Here is a 24,880-nt window from a genome sequence, read left to right as displayed (position 1 = left end):
CCATCCTGAAAGGCCCCGACCGGGTTAAGGTCGCAAGCTTCCCTAAGCTTGCCGTTTGGTAAGCACGCATTCCTACCAATACCACAGTGGTGCGGTGAAGGACACATTGATTTATTTGTATTCCCACCTATCTACGTTTCTCACTATATCCACTATCTGAAATTGATTCTGGATAGGACTTTTTACCTCTATCGGTTACTATGAACTTTATTATGAACTTTGGAATTAATCCTAATTTTGGGTCTAATATTCAATTTATTTGATTTGGTTTATATCATATAAACCTTTGTTGTCACTGCGCTGCTCCTTATTGAATAATAAGTATGAAAGGGGCCTAAAGAATATATAAATATTTGAATGTTAAAGCTTGGCCACAATTTCACTTTAAAGTGAGCAATCAGACAACTTTCAACAACCGTAATAAATTAGGTACAGTTGCTATACCTACTGATACTACTAATATAATTATTATATAATGTACATATTTTCTACTGAATTTGTTAGTCAGAATAATTACAGTTTGATACACCTCATGTTTAATAAAATGAATAGATACATTTGACCAAAATACTTTGTTGTTGTTAAATCGCTATGTGTACTAATTTGAGTTTTTGTAAGTTTGTAGCTTTATGTTCAAACACAGTGTTTTCAGCATACATACAAGTCCCAAAAAATAAACTTCCTATCTATATTAAATACTCTCTTAAGTTATGACAGTTTTAGGGATATACTGTAGGTATTTAAAAAAAAATAACCTTGTAGATTTCTTATGTCAATGTTAAATTAATGACACCCCAAAACAGGTCGCAAAATGCAGTGCGATTGCAAGAATCAGATTTCATGCAATCCGATTCCGGTGCAGCAAAAAAAGTTGCCTGTACCTTTTTCGTGCGGTGCAAACTGAAACCATACAAAATTCATGGGTTTAAATCGCACTGCAAAGAATTGCATATAATTTGAATAGGAATGTGGTGTGATTCCTATCCGAAACACATGCGGTGTCCCGCACTGCACACGTGCGAACCCAGGCTTAAAAGCTAACTCCACTTTTGCTGGGATAAAAACAACCCTGTCTTGGTGAACAATGTACATTGCAAGTATTTTATCAAACTTTGTTGCAGAATCCTATCTGTTTCTTCTCGGAAAGAGTTTGTTCTGCTATGTCTTTTGGATACTGATTCTGAATGTGACTTTTTCGTTACTGATCAGCTGATGCAATTGCAGTGCTCTAATGGAGAAAGTTGCAGGGTTTGCAGGACACATATGAATTACACAGGTTCTGAGGCTGATTTAATGCAGATAAGGCACCAAGTGAGTGTAAATACCACCTTAACCAGCCACAGAACCTGTGTAATTAATGTGTGTACTGGATTAAAGGCATGATGTGACAACCCTACTTTATACATGATTAAGCCTTTAAGAGCATCTCACCAAAAATGAAGTTTTGTGTTACAGGGTGCCTAAAATCTTGTATCTTAGTGCAGACTTCAGGGAAAATAAGTGAGCCAATCACATAGGCACGAAATTAAATTTCTGGAGGTGTTCTGTTCATCAATTAAATACAGAACAGCTCCAGGTAGTCACATTGCACTGGATTTGACAGAAAATTACAGAGCTGCAGATTAAAAAGGAAAGGTTATTTTAATAACATTAAATTACAATATGGCTTGTGTTGCAATTGTATAAGCTATATTATTGGTTTTCATTTACTATATTGTTTTCACATGAAAGTGACCCTTTAAGCATTTGCACAGGCACAACAAACTATTGTATTTAATGCAATAAGATTGTCTCTTCAGCTCCATCTAGTGGCCATAATGCAATATTTTCCTGAAAAAAATACCAAATTATGGTCACTAGATGCAGCTAGCAATCATAATAAATAAATCATATTACAAACAATGTGACAATTAATTAGTTGTGCCTGTGTGAATGCTTATACAATAACAATAACACAGTGAAGTGTTTTTACATAGATTTACTGGTGTATTTTTTGAGAGTTTGGGAAGGTGTTTTTTTCTTCCAATAAACAGAAAATACTGTAGTTCATTTTGACACTCGAACAAATCCTGTTCACCACTTTAAATGTAAATTCGAGGGATATTGGTTGGCCAATGTTCTCCAGGAAAGCGTCAAAATAGAAAACACTATCAAATTTCAGTTTGCCTCTTCTTTTTAAACAGCACACACTGTGTGAAAAGTCCTTGGACTTTTATTAATATAATTGAGACAATATAATTGTTCTGCTTATTTTTTAAATCCTTAAACAAATAAGACAAAAATAAAAATAAAAGAAAGGGAAGAAACAAGGAGATTCACACTTCTCTCCCCTCTATGTGGCATTATAAAATACATGTTATCTTGCCTTTCTTTCCTGGCCAGCAGCTAATCAACTAAATTGCAATCTACAAGATTTCCACATGGTGGCGCTGTGAGACAACATTTTCTGTTGCACCAGACAGAAGACCACATAGGTAAATGAATATAATAGTTTTAAAAAATATACTATATGAATAAGTATGCATACATATTCATATTTAAACACGCATAAATATGCAGAAATACTGTAGAACTCTGTTAACATATAAGAACTGGCCACATTTAACTCCTTTGTACTCAGTCAAGCTTAGAAAAACTAAAGGGAGATAATAAAATCCCCAAAGACTTCAAAGTGAGTACAGGTCATCATAAAACCAACAGTCATATCAACTTGCATGTCAAAATACTAAACAGGGGGGCTGAATGGTTAAAGAATATGTTACAACAAAGTTTCAAATTCGTGAAATGTGTCTGTTGTATCGTGTACTTGTCTTAAAAAATATCTTGTTTACTTTGTATTTTATCTTTCATGTAAAATATTTTATGATCCTGCCAGTCCTGTTTTCCTATTTGAAACTGACCATGCTAGGCATTGGAGCCCATTCATCCCAGTGTGGTCAGTTTTCTGGCTGCTTTAGTTAGCACCTTGCACTCTGGCAACACTCTGGCTGCAAACCTACCCACCCCCCACCCTTTCCAGTTGGATGCGAGCGCTGATCGAATGTTGTTTTTTTTAGCATGATTGTTAGACAGCAGTACACGCGGACTGAAAGTTGCCCGATGCCTGCTGAACCGGGCGATTTTTGTCTCATGTGTACCATGCTTGGGTTTTCTATATTCTGCGCTGCAGAGTGGAAGAGTCCATATTCCTGCCTGAGTGATGTGGACACTTCGCATTGGCTGCTGTGTGATCCTCTGAGGCTCCAGAAGACTGCAGCGGCATTATGACATCACAAAGAGAGGCGTCTACAGGACTGGCTGCTGGGGGGCCCGGACTGCAGAGTTAAATCACCGGTCTCTACTCCCAAAACAGAAATTGACAAGGGAAGGACAGCAGGGGAATCAGGGGAATAAAATACTGCTTTGGGATCTTAATTTCTTTCTTTCAGTCTTTCTTTCTCGGTTGGAGCAACGTTGATAGTGGGGAGAGGGGAAAATTTGCAGGTGATGGGTTTTAATGTGTATAGAGTACCTCTGCCTTCAATAGCCAGTGTAATGAAAATAGGAGCCGAATAAGGCTATTTCTTATTTTTAGTATGTAATTGCTGAGCAAAACCAGCTGTGTCCATCAGCATGGAGTCTAAGAAAAAAAAAATCAAGATATTCAAAATTGGAGTGCATACTAGATGCTCTTCCAAAAGAGTATAAAATGTTAACAGGTTACATTTACCAATTTCAGCAAATCTTCATTCTAATTTCTGCTTTTCCATCAGTTAAAAGCAACTTTTCTATAGCTCAGTTTTCTCCTGGCCAAGATTGCAGAATAATTAGTGTCCCTACCACTAGTTGTTAGTGAAAACAGTTTTATCACTATCTTGTTGAAAGTGGAGCATTCCTTTTGTTCCTGCTTTCATTAAGGTGAAAACCCCTTTTTAGTGCTCCAGTCCCCCCCCCCGTTTTACTTACCTGGATGCTGTCATCCTCTGTCTGGGAACGAGCACACCATCTGTAGCCGATTGGATAGATTGATAGCAGCGCAGCCATTGGCTCCCGCTGCTGTCAATCAAATCCAATGACGCGGCGCCGGGGGGCGAGGCCAAGTCCTGCATTCTGTGTAAATGGACACAGATGCGGGACTCGGGAGCGCGCCTGCATGGGTGTCCACCAAGGAGAGCGCTTCTCCAACGTGGACAGGTGTGGGGAGGAGCCACCAGCGCCGCTGTGGGACCCCAGAAGAGGAGGTTCGGGGCCACTCTGTGCAAAACATACTGCACAGTGGAGGTAAGTATAACATGTTTGTTATTTAAAAAAAAAGTGTTTACAACCCCTTTAAGTTTAGAACCAGGGATGGTAGTTACACGCAATGAGACGTGTCCTTTGTGCTGCTACTACAATCAGCGGAGTGCTATGCCTGCCCGTTCTGCCCCCTACTCCATTCACAGAAGCTGTACTTAGCTTCCATGAATGAAAAGTGATCTATAAATGGAGAAAGCAGACCTTTCATTCATCCACCTGTCCTCTATTCATAGAGATCTTGTCATTGCTGGAACACATAGTACAGTTTCTATGAGTAGAGGAGGGGGGCAGAAAGAGCAGGCAGAGTCGCCACTCTTGACAAGTGCCTACAGTATAACAGGTCCAACAGCTCATATTACCCACCGTAGCACTGGAGGATTACCACTGCAAGGGTATGTGTGTGTGTGTGGGGGGGGGGGGGGGGGGGGCAGAGGAATGAAGAGAGCGGCCACAGCACATGGGACACTTTTCATTCAATGTGAGTATGTTTTGCAGGAACACATGACCGATCCCTTCCCCCCTGTCAGAACTGATATATTCCTTGTTTACTTACGAATATCTCGGTTCTCTGTTTATTGCCAGCGATCGGCGGGTGACAGATAACATTGAGTGCCTGGCACCCGCAAATTGGCTTCTGCTGTGAATTATCACAGCAGAAGCGGCCACCAGCGACATGCATGCCCCCTGCAGGCGGAAGTGCAGTATCGCATACATATACAAGATCCTGCGCACAGCTGCTGCCCTGCAGCAGTAAAAGTGCTATAGGGTGGTCAGCAAGTAGTTAAGGGCTCATTCACATGGCCATCTAAAGCACTGTGATTAGCTGCATACAGCATAATGTTTTGTATGTATCTGTACACAGCACTATAGGAATTAATGGGGCCATATACACAGCTGTGTCTGAAAATGAAAATGTGCACCACAATTGGTGGCTTACAAAAAAAGAGGACACAGTTGCGTCTGTGGCCATACATATCTGAAGATTTTTCTTGTGTAAATGCATGTAAATGTGCACGCATAAATGCATAAGTCAGTAGAAGAATTGTACTCATCTAAACACTATGCACGTCTAAATGTGATTACTTTAGGCATGTACAGTGGATATAAAAAGTTAAAATGTCAGGTTTCTGTGATGTAAAAAAATGAGACAAAAATAAATCATTTCAGAACTTTAATGTGGCATATAAACTGTACAACTCAGTTGAAAAAACAAACTTAAATCTTTTAGGGGGGGAGTAAAAAACAAAAAACAAAATAATGTGGCTGCATAAGTGCGCACACCCTCTTATAACTGGGGATGTAGCTGTGTTCAGACTTAAGCAATCACATTCACACTCATGTTAAATAGGAGTCAGTACACACCTGCCATCATTTACAGTGCCTCTGATTAACCCCAAATAAAGTTCAGCTGTTCTAGTAGGTCTTTCCAAACATTTTCTTAGTCGCTTCCTACAGCAAAAGCCATGGTGTGCAGAGAGTTTCCAAAGCATCAGAGGGATCTCATTGTTAAAAGGTATCAGTCAGGAGAAGGGTGCAAAAGAATGTCCAAGGCATTAGATATACCATGGAACACAGTGAAGATAGTCATCAAGTGGAGAAAAATATGGCACAACAGTGATATTACCAAGAACTGGACGTTCCTCCATAATTGATGAAAAGACAAGAAGAAAACTGGTCAGAGAGGTTGCCAAGAGGCCTACAGCAACATTAAAGGAGCTACAGGAATATCTGGCAAGTACTGGCTGTGTGGTACATGTGACAACAATCTCCCGTATTCTCCATATGTCTGGACTATGGAGTAGAGTGACAAGATGGAAGCCTTTTCTTACAAAGAAAAACATCCAAGCCCAGATAAATTTTGCCAAAACACATCTGAAGTCTCCCAAAAGCATGTGGGAAAATGTGTTATGGTCTGATGAAACCAAGGTTGAACTTTTTTGGCTATAATTCCAAAAGATAGGTTTGGAGCAAAAACAACACTGCACATCACCGAAAGAACACCATACCCACAGTGAAACACGGTGGTGGCGGCATCATGCTTTGAGGCTGTTTTTCTTCAGCTGGACCTTCAACCTTAGTCAAGATAGAAGGAATTATGAACAGTTCCAAATACCACTCAATATTGTCACAAAACCTTCAGGCTTCTGCTAAAGAGGATCCAGTGGCGTATCTGGGGTAGGGCAGCCATGGCAAGTGCCTTGGGCGCCATTGGGGGGGGCGGCAAAAAGCCACCCCCGCACGAAAAAACCTTCACCCGTCCTCCCGCGGCCACCTCCCGCACCCATGTAGCTCCCGGCGTCGCGGCCGGCCTGCAGGAGCATGGCACCGGCACAGCAATTGCTTCTTGGCCTGAGGAGGGGAGTGACAGGTGCCTCCATTACGGCTGATCACTGGCCAGACCGGATCCACGTAGGGTAGGGTAACAGTGGCGGAGGCGGGGCCTAATGCTCCGCCTACCCTCCTCTGCGCGGCATCATTTTCTCCATGGAGGAGTGGGGAATGTGACATAAGGTGAGGAGAAGAAGGAATGGATGAGGGCCCGACGCGGAACCCCCAGCAGCAGCACCAAGGATAGCAGCCAGATACTACTTCTTGATCGTGATCATATTCATGTGTGTGGGCCAGCTGCCAACCAGAAGCAAGCAGCAAAATATAGTGCTCAGTGGATTAAATAGATATGCATAGCCATAGATATCATAAATAAACTGTAGTAAAGGGATTTGTGAACAATTGTTGCCTGGCACACATGCACAATCGCACGTGATGATGGCTTAAGTCATCATCATGTGCAATTGTGCGTGTGTGCCAGGCATCAAATATAGTGCGCAATATGGATTACATAAATTATATATATGCATAGCCATAGATACCATTAATAAAGTGTAATAAAGTGATTTGTGCAACAAGCTCATTGAACAGTCCACATTCAGTGAAAGTTCATGTACTGCAAACTCTCCCTCCCGTCCACCCCAGGTTCTTGTACTGTACATTACATCACCTGGGACGGACGAGAAGAGAGGAGGGGCCGGCGGGGAGCAGCGTGCCATGAGAGGTCTTATTATTACAGGCATTAGGTAAGGTGTACTTTTTATTTTTTACAGGCGTCTAGAGACACCAGGGCTGCCACCATCGGCAGCCAGTACAGATGTAGGGGGCCTGGGCTCCAACAGGACCGCAGGAGGCCCCATGATACTCTCCTGGTCCCCCCACGGTGTCCCCGCCCCAACGCAATGTCCCTCCACTTGCATCCCCCTGTGTCCCCTGTTCGTACTGCATCCCTCTCTGTCCTCATAACACTGCGTCCCTCTGTCTGTCCTCAGCGTCCCTCTCTGTCCTTGTCACACTGTGTCCCTCCCTGTCCCTGGCTTCCTTCTCTGTCACCAGTGTCCCTCTCTGTCCTCATTGCACTGCGTCCCTCTCTGTCCCCAGTGTCCCTCCCTGTCCCTGGTTATTTGAAAGATGGGTTTCAAAGGTTTTGACAGGGGCGCAGTTTCAGTGCTTGCCATAGGCGCCATTTTCACTAGATACGCCTCTGAGAGGAACTTCACCTTTCAGCATTAGAACGACCCAAAGCATACATCCAATTCAACAAAGGAATGGCGTCACCAGAAGAAGATTAAAGTTTTGGCATGGCCCAGCCAAAGTCCAGACCTGAATCAGATTGAAAATCTGTGGGGTGATCTGAAGAGGGCTGTGCACAGGAGATGCCCTCGCAATCTGACAGATTTTGAATGTTTTTGCAAAGAAGAAGTCAAGATGTGCCATGCTGATAGACTCATACCCAAAAAGACTGAGTGCTGAAATAAAATCAACAGGTGCTTCAACAAAATTATTAGAGTAAGGGTGTGCACACTTATGCAACCACATTATTTTGCTTTTTTATTTTTACTTCCCTCCACCTAAAAGATTGCAGTTTGTTGTTCAACTGAGTTGTACAGTTTATAGGTCACATTAAAGGTGGAAAAAATCTGAAATGATTTATCTTTGTCTAATTTTTTTACATCACAGAAACCTGACATTTTAAAAGGGGTGTGTAGACTTTTTATATCCACTGTATTTTACGCAAGATCTTCTGCTAGCAAGAATCTGCATTCCATGCATTAAATACACATACATTCATGTGAATGAAGCCTATATAAGAACTGTTTGCATTGCACACATCCACCACCAATCATATTTATGTTTTATTCATAATAAATCATGGTGAGTTGATTACATAAGGATTGTCAGTATTGCACATATCCACCAATCGTATTCTGCAGTTCTGATAGTTGGAATGTGGAAGTGTGAATCTGATGGGGCCTCTCAGGCAGCACAGCTTGTGCACATTAAATAGTGGGCTGAATATAATTAATGTGTGTATTTGTCTTCTACAAGAGTTGTCTTTTGCTCTTTAGAACTGCTCCTGCAATAAACGCAGCATGCATATTTAATGTCCATCGCAGTGTACATCCCCGCAATAAAGAACCAACAGATGGCTGAACGGACGAGGGATTTAAAACACTGGCACGGCGATCCAGTGAATTCCATGGTGGGAGAAGATGGCACTGACTTACAAGATTCAGCCACCTACATGCCACATGGACAGACGTGTGTACACTCCAGAAAAACACAGAACAATGCTCAGCCGCATTATTACACTCAGATGGGCGGTAATGTCATTGTTCCATTCCCAAATGCAGTTTTGTTTTTGGAGGATGACAAATAGCTACTTTTATGTTAAATAAACCATAAAATCATAAATGACTTGAAATAACAACGTGAATTCGATTTTCTGGGAACATTTTAATAAGAATAAAGAAGAATTCCAGCTATGGATTTTTATACATGTAATTATGTATATACCATAGCTGGCCTATACCCCTGGAAGCTGGGAATCACTGAAGTAGACACCACTACCCCAGTGATCTCCAGTAGCTTCGGGATCCCATGCTGAGTGGCTGGTCTGATGCATTGTGAACACAGGGGGGTGGCTGCACCATTCAGAGAATGCTTTGAATTTTTTTAATGAATACAAAGCAATCTCTGATTGGATGAGAAGGAGTGTGATGTCACTGCCCTGTCTCTTCACCTAATCCAATCAGAGAATGCTTTTAATGTATTCAGAAAATGCAAAAGTTTTTTTTTTTATATCTGTTCAAATGTTCAAAAAATATCTGTTAATCCTGCCAGAAATCATGTGAACTGATAATTCCTGTGCTCTCTGACTGTGCTGCACCCTTATCAGTTACATTGTTCCCACCTACTTCTGTGGTCTACAAAACACCCCCTGTGTTATGGGGAAGAGAAGGGGGAGAAGTGCTATGTATACTACCCTACAGTGAAAATGCTGCTCCTCCATCGGTATAGTCCGATGAGTAAGTATTGTCACCCGCGGACAGGAAGTATGTTACTGGAAGGATCACCAGGTGAAATTAAAGGGAGGAAAAAAATACTAAAGCAGCAACCACATCTAAGGGCTGGTAAGCTGCAATATACGAACATTTTGTTCTAGGGTTTGGATATGCTTTAGCTCACTGAGTGTTATAACTTTAAAACTGCTTCAGTTTTAAAATGAGATTGGGGTTAATCCAACGTATACATTGTTCCTTTCAAATAACATAGACGTGGCCAAACTACCATACTGGAAAAGACAACAGCCCAAGGTTGTCTTTTCCACTTTTTCTAACATAGTTTGCTTGTTCTTCACTTTCTTCAATTCATTTAAATTTTAATTAATTTACATTTTATGATTCTCCACCTAGCTACTTAGTTTTTGCAACCATACACATTTTAAAGCTTTGCTGATGGCAGCATCATGGCTGATCTGTATGCATAGGGCAGTCTTCCTAACACTACAAGGCACAGTGCAACTCACAGCAGCTTTCAGAGATGCAGGGTATGTTGAGAATGCAGAAAAAGCTTTAGCATTTTTTTTACATGCCCTTCCAGTACAACAGGGCTCTCCAAACTTTTGAAACAAAGGGCCAGTTTACTGGCCTTTAAACTTAAGCTTAGTCAGGCTGTAGCCAGTGGGAGAAAACATGCTCTGGAATCGGTGGGAATAAGCAATGCCGTAGGCTTGGTGGTCAGTGGGAGCAAAAAAAAATTACATCATTGGTGTCAGTGGGAGGAATAGTGCCCCATCATTGGTGTCAGTGGGAGGAATGGTGCCCCATCATTGGGTCAGTGGGAGGAATGGTGCCCCATCTTTGGTGTCAGTGGGAGGAATGGTTCCTCATCATTAGTCTCAGTGGGAGAATTTAGTCCCTTGTATCTGATATTAGTCGGAGGAATGTTACCCTATTGCTGGTGTCAGTGGGAGGAAAAGCACCCCGTCTTTGGTGTCAGTGGAAGGGGCAGCACAGTGATTAAATGGCTAGCAATTCTGCCTGGTAGCACTAGGGTCATCAGTTTGAATCCCAGCCATGGCACTACCAGCCTGGTGTTATGTGTTCTCCCTGTGCCTGCATGGCTTTCCTATCACACGTCAAAGACATGCTGGTAGGTTAATTGGATCCTATCTAAATTGGCCCTGGTGTACGTATGAATGTGAGTTGGGGATTAGATTGTAAGCTCCTTGAGGGCAGGGACTAATGTGAACGTACAATATATGTGTAAAGCACTGCATAATTTAATGGCGCTATATATATAGATGTAATAAATCAATTTAAAAAAAAAAACCCTAAGGGCTGGATAAAGGCAAGCAAAGAACCACATCTGGCCCCTGGTCTGCAGTTTGGAGAGCCCTGCTGTACAGAGATCAAAATCATAAAAAGGAAACAAACAGGTTTGAGTAAAATTTATTTTACTGTTTTTTTTTATAGTTTAATATGTTCTTAAAACTAATATATATATATATATATATATATATATATTTTGTTACTCTATTACCTATGCATATAACATTATGTTTTACAAATATGTAATACAGGATTTACCCATGGCAAAAGAATCTCAAAGTACTATGGGTCTTCTAAATAGAGATCACAACAGAGGTTTGCTTTTTAGACTCTTTGAATAATACGTGGTATCAAGCTGCCTAATTTCAGGTTAAGTTACTGAGTTCTGCGAACAACAGGACTATTTCATCAAAGCAGATGAGGGTGAACGATAAATGTTAAAATATGAAAATGAGCCCAGAGCTCCACCTGCTGATCATATAAAAATAAAATAAAAATATGCAAATATTTTAAGAAAATATGCAAAAAACTACTTTGTATTACCTTGCTAAATAAAATGTCACATACAGTATTTCACATGTTGCTCCAGGTGAGATCAGGGTCCACACTTCCCAATCACATCTCAGATACCAGCTTGGCTCCTCTCCACCAAAGCAATCAACTGTAGCAGCAACAGGAACACCAGACACCAAGATGCAAAACAACATTCTTCTTTTGTTAAACTTTTTGAGAAGGCGCTGTGCCTGACATGAAACATGTCAGAGTGGAACTTGTTCCTGCTGGCTATTTTATTGAAGGAGTAATGTTGTTTTCCATCTCAGTGTGCAGCGTTGCTTTTGCTGGCTAAATTAACTTACAATAGTTTTGTAGTCTAGTGTGGAAAGAGTTCCACATTACATTATTTTTTACTATTTAAACTTAGAAGCCATCTTTGGCGGCTACCATCCAGATTGCTCCCAAGTAACTTCCTTCCGTACTGCAGTATTAAATGTACTAATTCTAGAAAATATTAATTCCAGTCATTACATTGGATAAACTGCGTGTCCCTGCTCTACAGCAAGATTGTGTGTTAATTGGAAATAGACAGAAGCAGGTCACTGAATAGCCATAAAAACAACAACAGCAGGGGGCTCATTTAGAGTGAGTTATAACATGTAAGTCTCAGGACAGCAATAATTTAATTTTTCAATGAAAAGGTTGATTTGGAGGATTTTATTCATCTACAAGTTTAAAATCTCTTTTTAACTGGTATTATGTTGGTTTTATAGTAATGATATAAAGGCGTGTTCACCTCCCTGGCAGTATGATTATGTCAGATTTTTGATGCGCAAAGCAGTACATTGTTTTGCATGGAAATTTGGCGTTTTATATTGTAGGCCTGTAATTCTTAGGAATAACTCACTTAAATCTGTCCAAACAAGAGTCTAGTAGACATCCCGGGTATGATAAAGTTTGAAACACAAAATCATAAATTATAATATAATAAATAACTATAAATAATTATAACAAATAATAATATAATAATAATAAAAAATATTCAATAATGTAATCAGATCAAAAACACTGACATTTGCTCAGTTGCAGAATTGTCGCTGTCATTACTTTCAGTGTTTGATGACGGATCTCCCCACAATTCACTATCGCTCAATTCTGCAAGTGATTCTAATTTATTATCTCTGTCTTCTAGCTGGTCTAAAACCACTTTTGACGTAAAGGGACACTTTTTGGTTGCTATGGACAATCTCCAGTTTCCAGGCAGAAAGAACAGTATTTATAATATAAAACTGCATGCAGGGCACTGGACAGACCACTAGGGATGTGAAATAATTTGATACAGTAAAGTAATCTGTAAAATGACAGTGTACTGCATGCATTGTGTGCTTTTAACTTTTTCAACGCTCGCAGGGAACGGAGCCCGGCACTGTGTTGAATCGAGCGGAGGATGGCTCGCACACACAGCGGGGAGACATTGCAGGATCCTGGGGACAAGGTAAGTAACTTTGTCTGGATCCTACGATGCGATCCCGAGTCCGGCTCGGGGTTACCACTTTTGGTACTGAAAATTCACCCCGAGCCACACTCGGGATTACCGCTAAGGAGGTTAAAGCGGACCTTCAGTCATTTTTTCATCTTTCCATCTATTGAATCTTCTGCCCTTGTTGTTTTAACTTTGGATAGTAAAACCTTTTTTCTGCCAGTAAATACCTTATGCAGCCCACTTCCTGTTTCTTGTCTGGTAAAAAGCCTAGGCGTATGACATCATGCACAGCTCCCTCTCTCTCACTCTCCTGAGAGTTTGCCAGGAAGGGAGGGGGTTGAGTCATAACAGGGCCAATGAAGGCTACAGAGCTGGAGGTGTGCCTCTGTGTGTCTTTGTAAATCCAGGAAGTGAACAGGCAGCAGCTTCAGCTGCCCACAGTTAAAATGGCTGCAGACAGTGGAGGGAGATTTCTGCAGCATATTTGGCAAGTACAGAATCCCAGTATATATAAAATAATATGCAAAGTGGTTGGAGGGAAGCTTCAGAATGGCAAAGATGTTTTTTTACAAATCATGTGAGAAACCTGCAGTTCCTCTTTAAGTTCTTAAACCTCCCCCCTTGACTTCATTTTTCTATAACGCTGTGGAAAGGACTTCTTTTGAAATTGGTAGTGTCAGCTGACAGTTACTGCTTGCAAAAGCAAAAGAGGAAAAAAAAAAAGTAGTCAGTAATTTTGTTAAAGGGTACTGTGAAAAGCTATAAGAGAATTAATAACAACTGTTTCAAGAAGCAGCTAAGCTGAGTGTTGTAGAAGCTTTACCCAGTTAAAATAAAAAGTCTGACATTTACATCCAAATGATTGCAAGCTCTGTATGCTATAAGAAACATGTTGGTACTTATTAAGAAGATTATAGAGCCAGGGCACAGCGAGGAAGTTCAAACATCCACTTTTGTTTAAGTATATTTTTATGGTTTGGTGAGCAATGGGTTGTGCTAATACGATTAGCAATGTGTTCCAAAAAGCCCATGATTTGCAAGAACAGTAATTTTAATAGACAACGTAAGAATTTTTGGTCTGAGACTGAGCCCATATATGGGTCACTTCTTGTTGAAATGAAGGGTCTCCTGTAGATAATGACTCAGGCTCTATAACCAGGGCTGCAGCACTCTTCATCTATAGTCACCTTTCAGATACAACATATATGACTGCTTTTACTACTCCAAAGCCCCTAAGTACTTATGCAGATCAATGGGGAAGATGGTCAAACACACAGTATAACACTGAGTATACATAACACAAGCAAAGGATCGATTTAGTCTGATGTAGACAGTGACAACTAGTAGCAACTGATATTCATACAGGGGTATAAATAGGGGTCAAAAAGCAGACGATCCAGATATCATGCATTGAACCAAAAGTTCAAGCAAGCAACGATCAATAATATTAGCACTAGAAAGCTGGATACAATCGTGCCCACGAACCTCAAGAGTTACAACAAGCAACCACAGTGTGGAATTTGGTGCACTTCTAAGGCAACGCTTGAGGGGATTAATAGATTGTGTAAGCTACTCTGATGAAGGGCCACAAAACTCAAAACATGTTAGTGGAGGTACTTCACACCTCCAGGATATAATTTCAGTCCTCTGTTTCTACAGCCTTGTTCTCCATGGTCTCTGCAGTCCCTGATACCACCTCCCCTTTTGCAGACTACCTAGCCACTCTGATGAAGGGCCACGGGCCCCAAAACATGTTGGTGGGGGTACTGCACACCTCCAGGATACAATTTCAGTCCTCTGCTTCTACACCCTGGGGTCATTTCTGTATATTCCTTCTCCATGGTTTCTGTAGTGTCCACTCCAGTGGTAACCATTCCTGATACCATTTCCCCTTTTGCAGGCAACCTAGTGGGACTGTTTTTAGAATCTATCCGTGTGAACTGAGTTACAATTAGAGGGGTATCCTGATAATATGCCTCGATCAAGCCACTTTATTGCAAGTGCAATTTTACAATTTTTTATTAATTAAAAGGCATTTTTTTATGCATGATATCTTTTGTGTTTCTATTTTTGCATGCTTATATGGCCTTATGATATATGCAGAGCTTGCATAGACAGACAGATTTCCCTTGGTATTGGTAAGGCGTAGTACATTTGAAGGTTTCTATTAACAGAATGTAGGAGAGGAGTGTGGAGTGTGAAGTGGGGAAGGACCTAGACAAGGCCCTACCACCAGGAGTAAAAGGAGCAACCAGGTAGGAGGACCCAGAAGTGGTTACATGGAAGGAACAGTGAAGGCAGCAGCAAACAGGTGGGATGACCTAGAAGTAACAGTAGAAGCGGTAACAGAGGGAATAGCAAGATCCTCCCCTATGCGACCACCCAATACTAAGCTGTTGCCCAGATAAATGCCAAGATGCAAGTAGGTTCCAAACTGGGTTGAAATGTAAATGCTGGTATATATGTAATCTATGCTATCCAAGCTAGAATATTGTGGTCTAATGATGAGCATTGTACTGAACAATCAAGACGAGTGTGCCTTGTGGCTCCTTAAAATGTTAAAATGTGTCATACTAAGAAATCTGTTCACGGATTTAATAGCAGATACAGATCAGCAAGGTTAGCAATGAAATAAAAACTTTACAATTGCCACTGGTTTAAAAAATCATTACTTATCGTGATTTACATGTCATTTATTCAGTTTGCAGGATACTATTTTTTGCAATGTTACAGAAATCAACATGCAAGCAAAAGAAATTAATCTTTCTTTAATTGACCTGTCATGCCCACTAAGCCTGTTACTAGTATGGTTCTGTGTGATTGATAACATTATAATGATCAAAGCTTCACTAAACTGACAGCAATTCAACCACCCCCTGACAAACCTCATGCCTTCTATCCCACAATTACCTTTGCAGCTGTGTGAGTGAAAAATACATACTCTATAATGATATTGCAAGCACCTTCATTTATTACAGACTGCATTCACAAACTAGCATTTTGTGAACACACACAAAGTCTTGCAAAATGTGCATTTATTAAACGTACAAAAAACATGTAGCACTTGCATTGACATTCATTGGCACCCCAAACACGGAAAAAAAGATGCACAGAAAAAACAGAAAAACACCTAGTTAGAAAAAACGATAGACCACACCTTATAAGACTCTGGTTTGGCCACATCTAGAGCATGCTGTCCAGTTCTGGTCACCAATCCTCGGGAAGGATGTGCTGGAACTGGACAGAGTCCAGAGAAGGGCAACAAGATTAATAAGGGAACTAGAGGACCTCAGTTTACGATCATTAAATGTATTCTCCCTGGAGAAGAGACGCATGAGAGGATATATGATAGCAATATACAAATACCTCAATGGTGATCCCAGCGTAGTTAGGAAACTATTCAGTCTCAAGTAGTGCAAGAGGACACAGGGCCACACAATGAGGTTGGAGAAGCGGTTTACCCTTAAACTGAGTAGTGGGGTTTTCACTGTCCGGGTGGTAACCCTCTTCCACAATCGGTGTCAGCTGGAAGTATTGATAATTTTAAAAGACTCTTGGACGTGCATCTTAGTGAACACAATATACAGGGATTCGGGAAGAGATTATCGACATGAACACACATACACCAAGTACACAGGCTGAACTGGATGGACTAGTGTCTTTATTCAACCTTACCAACTATGAAGCTATGAAAATGTATGAAACTTCAGTCCCAAATAGTTGCAAAGGCCACTTTGCTGCACTTAGTTGTTTAGGTGTTTAGTGCACACCCAGAACAACTAAATACAACTAAATACACCATCAATGAGGCAAATACATTTGTAGGCAGTAGGAGAGTATTACTCATCTTTTTCCAGAGCTGTTTTTTTGTAGGTAACATCCTGTCCACATGTCTATGACGCAACATAAAAACGTTTTTTAAGGGAAATTGCAGTTACATATAGTTTAACACAATCAATGCTCAAGGTGAGAAAACATAAGTAAAGCTCTTAATAAAAAATAAATTCAAATTTTGACTTTTGAAACCTATATATTTCATGCTTCCTCATCCCCTTTTGAGTGACAACTCTAAGCCCCCATTCACAAATGGACATATTGTAGCTTGAATCCCATTGCTCCAAAACACTCAGCAAGTCAAACCCCATGCTTTTAACGTGTCCCTGTTCTCATTTGACACTTTTAGTTCAATGTCTGGGATTTTTTAATGGAGACACAGCCATATAAGAAAAATATACAGTGCCTTGAAAAAGTATTTATACCCTTTGAAATGTTCCACATTTTGTCATTTTACAACCAAAAATGTAAATGTATTTTATTGGTATTTAGACCAACACATAATTGTGTAGTGGGAGGAAAATAATTAATGGTTTTCATTTTTTTTTACAAAGCAATATCTGAAAAGTGTGGGGTGCATTTGTATTCAGTCCCCTTTATTCTGATACCCCTAAATAAAATCTAGTGGAACCAATTGTCTTCAGAAGTCATCTAATTAGTAAATAGAGTAAATCAATGTATAATTTAATCTCAGTATAAATACAGCTGTTCTGTGAAGCCCTCGTAGGTTTGTTAGAGAACCTTAGTGAACAAATAGTATCATGAAGGCCAAGGAACACACCAGATAGGTCAGGGATAAAGTTGTGAAGAAGTTTAAAGTAGGGTTAGGGTATAAAAAAATATCCCAAGCTTTGAACATCTCACGGAGCACTGTTCAATCCATCATTCGAAAATGGAGAAAGTATGGCACATCTGCAAACCTTACAAGACATGGCCGTCCACCTAAATTGACAGGCCAGACAAGGAGAGCATTAATCAGAGAAGCAGCTAAGAGGCCCATAGTAACTCTGGAGGAGCTGCAGAGATCCACAGCTCAGGTGGGAGAATCTGTCCACAGGACAACTATTAGTTGAGCACTCCACAAATCTGGCCTTTATGGAAGAGTAGCAAGAACAAAGCCTTTGTTGAAAAAAAGCCTTAAGAAGTCCTGTTTGCAGTCTGCGAGAAGCTATGTGGGGGACACAGCAAACATGCGGAAGAAGGTGCTCTGGTCAGATGAGACCAAAATTGAACTTTTTGGATAAAAACAAAACGCTATGTGTGGCAGAAAACTAACACTGCACATCACCCTGAACACACCATCCCCACCGTGAAACATGGTGGTGGCAGCATCATGCTGTGGGAATGCTTTTCTTCAGCAGGGACATGGAAACTGGTCAGAGCTGATGGGAAGATGGATGGAGCCAAATATAGGGCTATCTTAGAAGAAAACCTGTTAGAGTCTGTAAATAACTTGAGACTGGGGCGGTGGTTCACTTTCCAGCAGGACAATGACCCTAAACATACAGCCAGAGCTACAATTGAATGGTTTAGATCAAAGCATATTCATGTGTTAGAATGGCCCATTCAAAGTCCAGACCTAAATGCAATTGAGAATCTGTGGCAAGACTTGAAAATTACTGTTTACAGATGCTTTCCATCTAATCTGTCAGAGCTTGAGCTATTTTGCAAAGAAGAATGGGAAAAAATGTCACTCTCTAGATGTGCAAAGCTGGTAGAGACATCCCCAAAAAGACTTGCAGCTGTAATTGCAGTGAAAGGTGGTTCTACAAAGTATTGACTCAGGAGGGCTGAATACAAATGTACGCTACACTTTTCACATATTTATTTGTAAAAAAAAAATTGAGAACAATTTATCATTATCTTTCCACTTCACAATTATGTGGCACTTTGTGTTGGTCTATCACATAAAATCCCAATAAAATACATTTACGTTTTTGGTTGTAACATGACAAAATGAGGAAAACTTCAAAGGGTATGAATACTTTCTCAAGGTACTGTAGCAGAATGAGGAAGGGTTAGAACCTTGTTTTTTGCAAGGGCGCGTCTCCATGTTATACAAACTGTTGGTCTACTCCACTGCTAGATTACCTTACCAGGTGGCATGGGAGAGGGATCTGTCCATAGTCCCTGAGGTGGAGGACTGGCGTAAATGGAGTACGCAAATCCTTAAAGGGATCCTTAGTGTTGCCTTGATTGAGGCAGGTTACAAAGTCCAGGCCAGATGGTATTTAGTGCCGGAGCGGCTGTCAAAAATGTACCCAGGCACCTCGGCTACCTGTTTCAGGGGCTGTGGCCAGATAGGCTCATTGTTGCATGTGTGGTGGTCGTGTCCTAAGGTTCGTCGTTTTTGGATGAGGGTTCATTCATTTATTTTCTCAGTCACGATGGTCAACATCACTAGAGATGTTGGGTATTACCATACTAAATAAGCCTGTTGAAAATTATCCACGACATACTCAGACCTTGATCTACTTTATGTTTCTAGCAGCCAAATTTGTGATAGCAACAGCGTGGAAAAGCCCTATCATAGACATTGTGATAGCAAAACAAAAACTCACATGGATCATGTTGAATGAAAAAATTGTGAGTGTTTTACAAGATATAATATGGCCCCCTTGGCTTGCTTACTTACAGGTCCCGCATGAATAAATCTTATCGTACAAATAAGTTGATGCTGGATCCCTGGATGGATCCATTTCCTTTCTTCTCTTTTTCTTTTCTTATTTCTTTCATTGTCTCCTTAATTTTGGCCAGCCTTGGCATCACGTTCTCTTAGCTTTTTCTTTTTCTTTCTTATTTAAGTTATTGATGTTCATATTTGGGGGTCTGAAGTCCCTTTTATGGGACCGTTATATTGCTTGACAATGAGTAATACTTTGCGAACCGTAGTCACTGGACGTGGGCTTTCCTAACTGTTGTGCCTACTTCCAGGGATTACGATGTAAGGTGGTCTAGACCTCGATATCTTGGGTTTTATTGTCCCACATTATGATCCAAGGGGGTGAGCGTATGGCTGATCACCTCCCAGTGTTCACAATGGTTTTGTTGTTTTATATCCATGTTCTAACACAAAATATGTTATTCCTGTCCACTTCTGTTGGTGGTCAAATGCTCACCTGTGAGTTTAGAGAAGATCCACCCAATTGCCAAGATTTTCTGCTGTTTTGATTCCCCCACTTCTGTACCATTGTCTACACAAAGCTTGCGAGAATTGTTCGCTGCTCTGCACAGTGCTCTTGTTGCTTTTACTTTTTTTAAGATCTTAAAAAAGTGATTAAAACAGAACCATGCTTTTATTATTGGAGTTTTTATTGTGTCTGTGCAATCCTATTCCAGTGACAACTTCACCCCCCCATTTATTGTTCCCCATTGGAGTCAGACAAAAATAAAAACCACTCCATCCCTAAATTTTTTTTGGCTAAAGTTAGGTTTTAAATACACATTCAAAAAAAGCACAAGTTCTGCTTTAAAGTAACACTCCATCCAAAACTTTGTGGTTTGTGTCCTCACTAGGAAAAGTTATTTTCCATTAATACTCTGGTGACACTGAAATAACACAAGGTAATAAAAAACTTGGCACCCTTTGGTGTTTTCTTTGATTTAACTATTATAGTGTGGAGAGCTAAGCAAGCAATGACACCACATACTGAGATTTACATGGGGGGATATACCAGCCATCATTGAACTATGTACATTTTATTTATTCTAAACAATACTATCCTTTGAATTAAACATTTAGAAAATCTAGATTAAAGGGCCAAGACTGTAGTGCTCCCTTAAAGCAGAATTAACCCTCGTATCCTCTGAGGACAATGACATCTTAGCTTCTGTTTCGATCTGCCATTGCGATGGTGCTACACATGTGAACAGCTATGACATGAGCAATGTGAGGGTTTGAAAGATTGGCGGTGAGCTGACATAAGCACATTGGCACAAGGGACAGTTATCACCAGAGACGTGCCTTGAATGCACAGCAAAAAATAACAGCATGTTTGAATAATAGCTTAATAATAATTTTTAACATTTATAACTTGCTCGTTCTTTTTTTTTCTTAAACAGTTAAATCAGTGTGTTTAGTTCCACTCTAACCACTTCCGGACCGCCCCGCGTATATTTACTGCGGCAGAACGGCCCCGCCTGCGCAAAATCACGTACCTGTACGTGATTTTGTGCACGTGATTTAGGGGGCACAGGGGGCGCCAATCAGCTGGTCAGGATCCGCCGATTGTTCATAGGAGAGATGGATCAGTCATCTGCCTGTAAACAAGGCAAACGGCGGATCTGTCAGGAAAAGAGAGATCTTGTGATTCAGCTAAGCTGATTCACGGATCTCTCTTTTCCTTCAGTGTGACACTGCCCCACACAGTTAGTAAGCACCTCCCTAGGGAACATTTAACCCTTTGATCGCCCCTGGTGTTAACCCCTTCCCTGCCAGTGCCATTTATACAGTAATCAGTGCATTTTTATAGCACTAATCACTGTATTGGTGTCACTGGTCCCCAAAAAGTGTCAGATTTGTCCGCTGCAGTGTCGCAGTCCCGCTAAAAACCGCAGATGGCCACCATTACCAATTTAAAAAAACAAAAAAAACAAATAAAAGTCCCTATATTTATCCTGTAGTTTGTAGACGCTATAACTTTTGCGCAAACTGATCAATATAGGCTTATTGGGATTTTTTTGGCCAAAAATAGGTAGCAGAACACATATTGGCCTAAATTGATAAAGAGATTTGTTTTTTTACATTTTTTTTTTTGGAGATCTATTATAGCAGAAAGTAGAAAATATCGGTCTTTTTTTGTTTATAGCACAAAAAATAAAAAGTGCAGTGCAAAGAAAGCTCTATTTGTGTGAAAAAAAGGACATCAATTTTATTTGGGTACTGCGTCGCAATTGTCAGTTAAAGCGACGCAGTGCTGTATTGCAAAAAATGGCCTGGTCAGGAAGTGGGTAAAGCCTTCCAGAGCTGAGAGGTTAGAAGTCCTATTATTGGAGTCCTGATTTATAATCACCACTTTAGGACCTTTTTTTGTCACGGTTTGTTCCTGTAACCAAGGAAGCATGGAAAATATCCTTGTACAAGGTGTAATTAAAACATTACTGTGAAAAGGACAGCACTATCCTTTTGTAACTAGACAGATGAGTCAGTAACATCCAAAAAGGTCATGTTGGATCCTTCTTTAGTTTCCCACTGGTGTAGTTAATCATGTAAATCTGATTCTGCCTTGCTACAAAGTGTCCCACCAAGAGAAACTACAGCAATGTTTGAATAGCATCCAGGAATAAGAGGTTGTTAAAGAAGTGTACCTGTCTAATGCAAAAGCAGGATATTACTGTAAATTGTGTAAATGATGAAACCGCATGCAACTATTTATAATAAATAAGAAAAAATAAGTAAAAGAAAATGGGAACTATACAGATCTATTGCCCACGGTGACCAATTAAATGCCATTTTTAATTTCCCTGGATAATAAAGAATGAAGACTGATTGGTAGCTATAGGCAACAACTGTGTTTTTTCCCTTTTTCCTTTATGTGTTTTATTTGCTTGTAAGTAGCTTATTTAACCCCTTCCTGCCACTGCCTCCCAGCCCTTTAATATGTTCTAAATGGCGGAGGGCAGAGGCAGGCATTCCAATCACATGACCGCTGTACTGATTAAACGAAAATCGTACGATCTGGCATCGGTATGTCTGATAGAATAATATCAGATGAATTGTCCTGATCGGCCTTCAAAAGCTCTGTACGAATGATCCGATTATCGTACGATCGCTTTGAAAGCGGTATTTTCCGTACGATTTTCTGATCATGTGTATGGGGCTTAAATGTCATTAAAATATTTCCATAAGATTATATCTATATTTAATAAATTTAATTTTTTTTTTTAAACAACCTGTAAAAGCCTACCGGGTGTGGAAATCGAGAAGCCCTGAGATTGCTTGTGGGCTCCACCATTTTGGATGAGATGTCCACAGCCTAAACAGATGTAGAGCTGGCACTAAATGTGCATGAGTTTGCCACATCTGTTGCCTGTAGGACAGCCCATTGACCTGAATGGGTTGCTCTATGCGTGAAGTGCGTACATGTAACACACTATATATTGTGAATGGAGGCCTAATGTTGTCAGTCATCCCACTTACTGAACATCTCTACTTATACAACAACACAACAGCACTATGACAGGTTGAGAACGCCACAGGTATGAGACTGAAGCAGGAATTCATTATCATTTTTTTCAAAGTATGGCATAAAATGATATGTTTATTTTAGATTATACTTTCTGTCTACTTTTCTGATGCATATGTACAGAACAATCTTCATCTGTTAGGGGCAGTAGAGTGGATTTCTAGTTTTGTGGAGACAAAACAAGTTACCACATCTGACATTTTCTAGTGTGACAGTGTGGTGCCCTGTCACAAGGTTAAAAGGGGTTTAGGGCACCCAGGATTCTCAACGAGGCAGTTTGAGGGGCTACAGTATATTTCATTCAGAAGAAGCTGGGTCTGCAGTTTCCTCAGTGGTTGGTAAAACTCAGTTTGGGACCTGGAGATTTCATAGATTTGGAGATCTGGTAGGGAGGAAATCTCCCACTGATGGCACAGACATTCACACCTATTTTATCCATGTGGTGACAAGGGAGCAGCAAGAAGTGTGCATGTATGCATGGTGCAGTTGGTGATAGAACAGACAGAGGGACTAATGCCGTGTACACACGGTCGGCTACAAAAGTCCGACAGCCTGTCCGACAGACTTTCGACGGACTTTTGGCGGACTTTCTAACGAACGGACTTGCCTACATCACACAAAAGTACGATGGATTCGTACGTGATGACGTACACTGGACTAAAATAAGGAAGTTGATAGCCAGTAGCCAATAGCTGCCCTAGCTTTGTCCGTCGGACTAGCTTACAGACGAGCGGATTTCTGGGTCCGGCGGAGTTACGATTTGAAGCATGTTTTAAATCTAAAGTCTGTCAGATTTGCGGCTGGAAAAGTCCGCTGAAAGTCCGGGGAAGCCCACACCTTTCGGATTGTCCGCCGTATTTGGTCCGTCGGACTTTTGTAGACGAAAAGTCCGACTGTGTGTACGCGGCATAAGCCTGAGGGCTGGAGCAGGAGGGAGCTACCAGTAGGAGAACTGACAGAGGTGCAGTAATTTTTACATGAACACAAGGGTGCTGTGTTAGATGGTCAGGAGGGCCAGAGCACAAGGCCTGAGCAGCAGTGCTGCTAAAGAGACCCAGAAGGATGAATATTGCTTTATTTCGTGTTGAAGGTGGGAACCCCTGCAAGAAAATCCATTTGTTCTGTTGAACTTTTCTTTTCTGTTTAATAAAAGTGGGCTGACAAGCTCTTAGACGGCATTACTGGCATGGACTGTACTCACTGGCGGGCGCTACACTTGAGCTAATGAACCCCCCAAACATCACACTAGTCATTAACAGAAGTGCACAGGTCCTGGATCCTGGTGTGTGCATGTATAGGATTAGTTGGCTTGTCATATACAGCCCACCCTCTAAATTCTAGAAGAGAAGCCTGCCCAAGGATGACCCTCATTTAAAAATGCCACTCTGGTCTATGGAACAGCAGGCAACTTTTTGATGTAATATGTTAAAGTACTGCTAAACACTGGAAGAACAGCTTGAGTACTACAGTAGCTATTTTGAGGAAGCCAACATCTCAATGAAACACACTGCTTTCCTTAAAAAAGAGTAGGGGTCAATCTAGAAATATTGCAAGGGAACCCCTGGGGAACATTCTCTGAAGTTCTAAGAGAGTGCTAAAGGAGTTCCACTGCAGAAGGAGAGTGATGAATGGGAGTGCACAGGCACAATACAAATTTATCCCAAGAGTGGTTTAAAGGACAGCATGCTGAGCGCAGCAACCCACATTTCTCTTTGCCTATACTGGAAGCAAAGGAATCAATAAGAAATCATGGAAGTCTAACTTTACAATGTAAAAGCAGGAACCTGAAAATACTGGTATGCACCGCTGCCTAAAGTATGACTCCAAAGTGCCTCAGTAGCTCCTGATCCCAGGGGTGTGCCATAGTACCCTGGTGTGCCTTCTGGGTTCTTCAGGGGTGGCTTGTAAAAAGCCAGAAATTGCTCCAAATTGGCCAAGCATTGTCA

At 40.8% G+C, this 24,880-nt stretch overlaps 1 protein-coding gene across 5 annotated transcripts in view; it reads right to left on the bottom strand.

Moving 5' to 3' along the window:
* DCLK1 (doublecortin like kinase 1) overlaps window positions 1–24,880 on the bottom strand; it is a 535,308-nt gene that overhangs the window by 342,660 nt on the left and 167,768 nt on the right. The gene's annotated exons all lie outside the window — the stretch shown is intronic.

The sequence above is a fragment of the Aquarana catesbeiana genome, linkage group LG02 (assembly GCF_042186555.1).
Source record: "Aquarana catesbeiana isolate 2022-GZ linkage group LG02, ASM4218655v1, whole genome shotgun sequence".
Classification (NCBI taxonomy): domain Eukaryota; kingdom Metazoa; phylum Chordata; class Amphibia; order Anura; family Ranidae; genus Aquarana; species Aquarana catesbeiana.
This window is presented reverse-complemented; position numbering and strand designations above follow the sequence as displayed.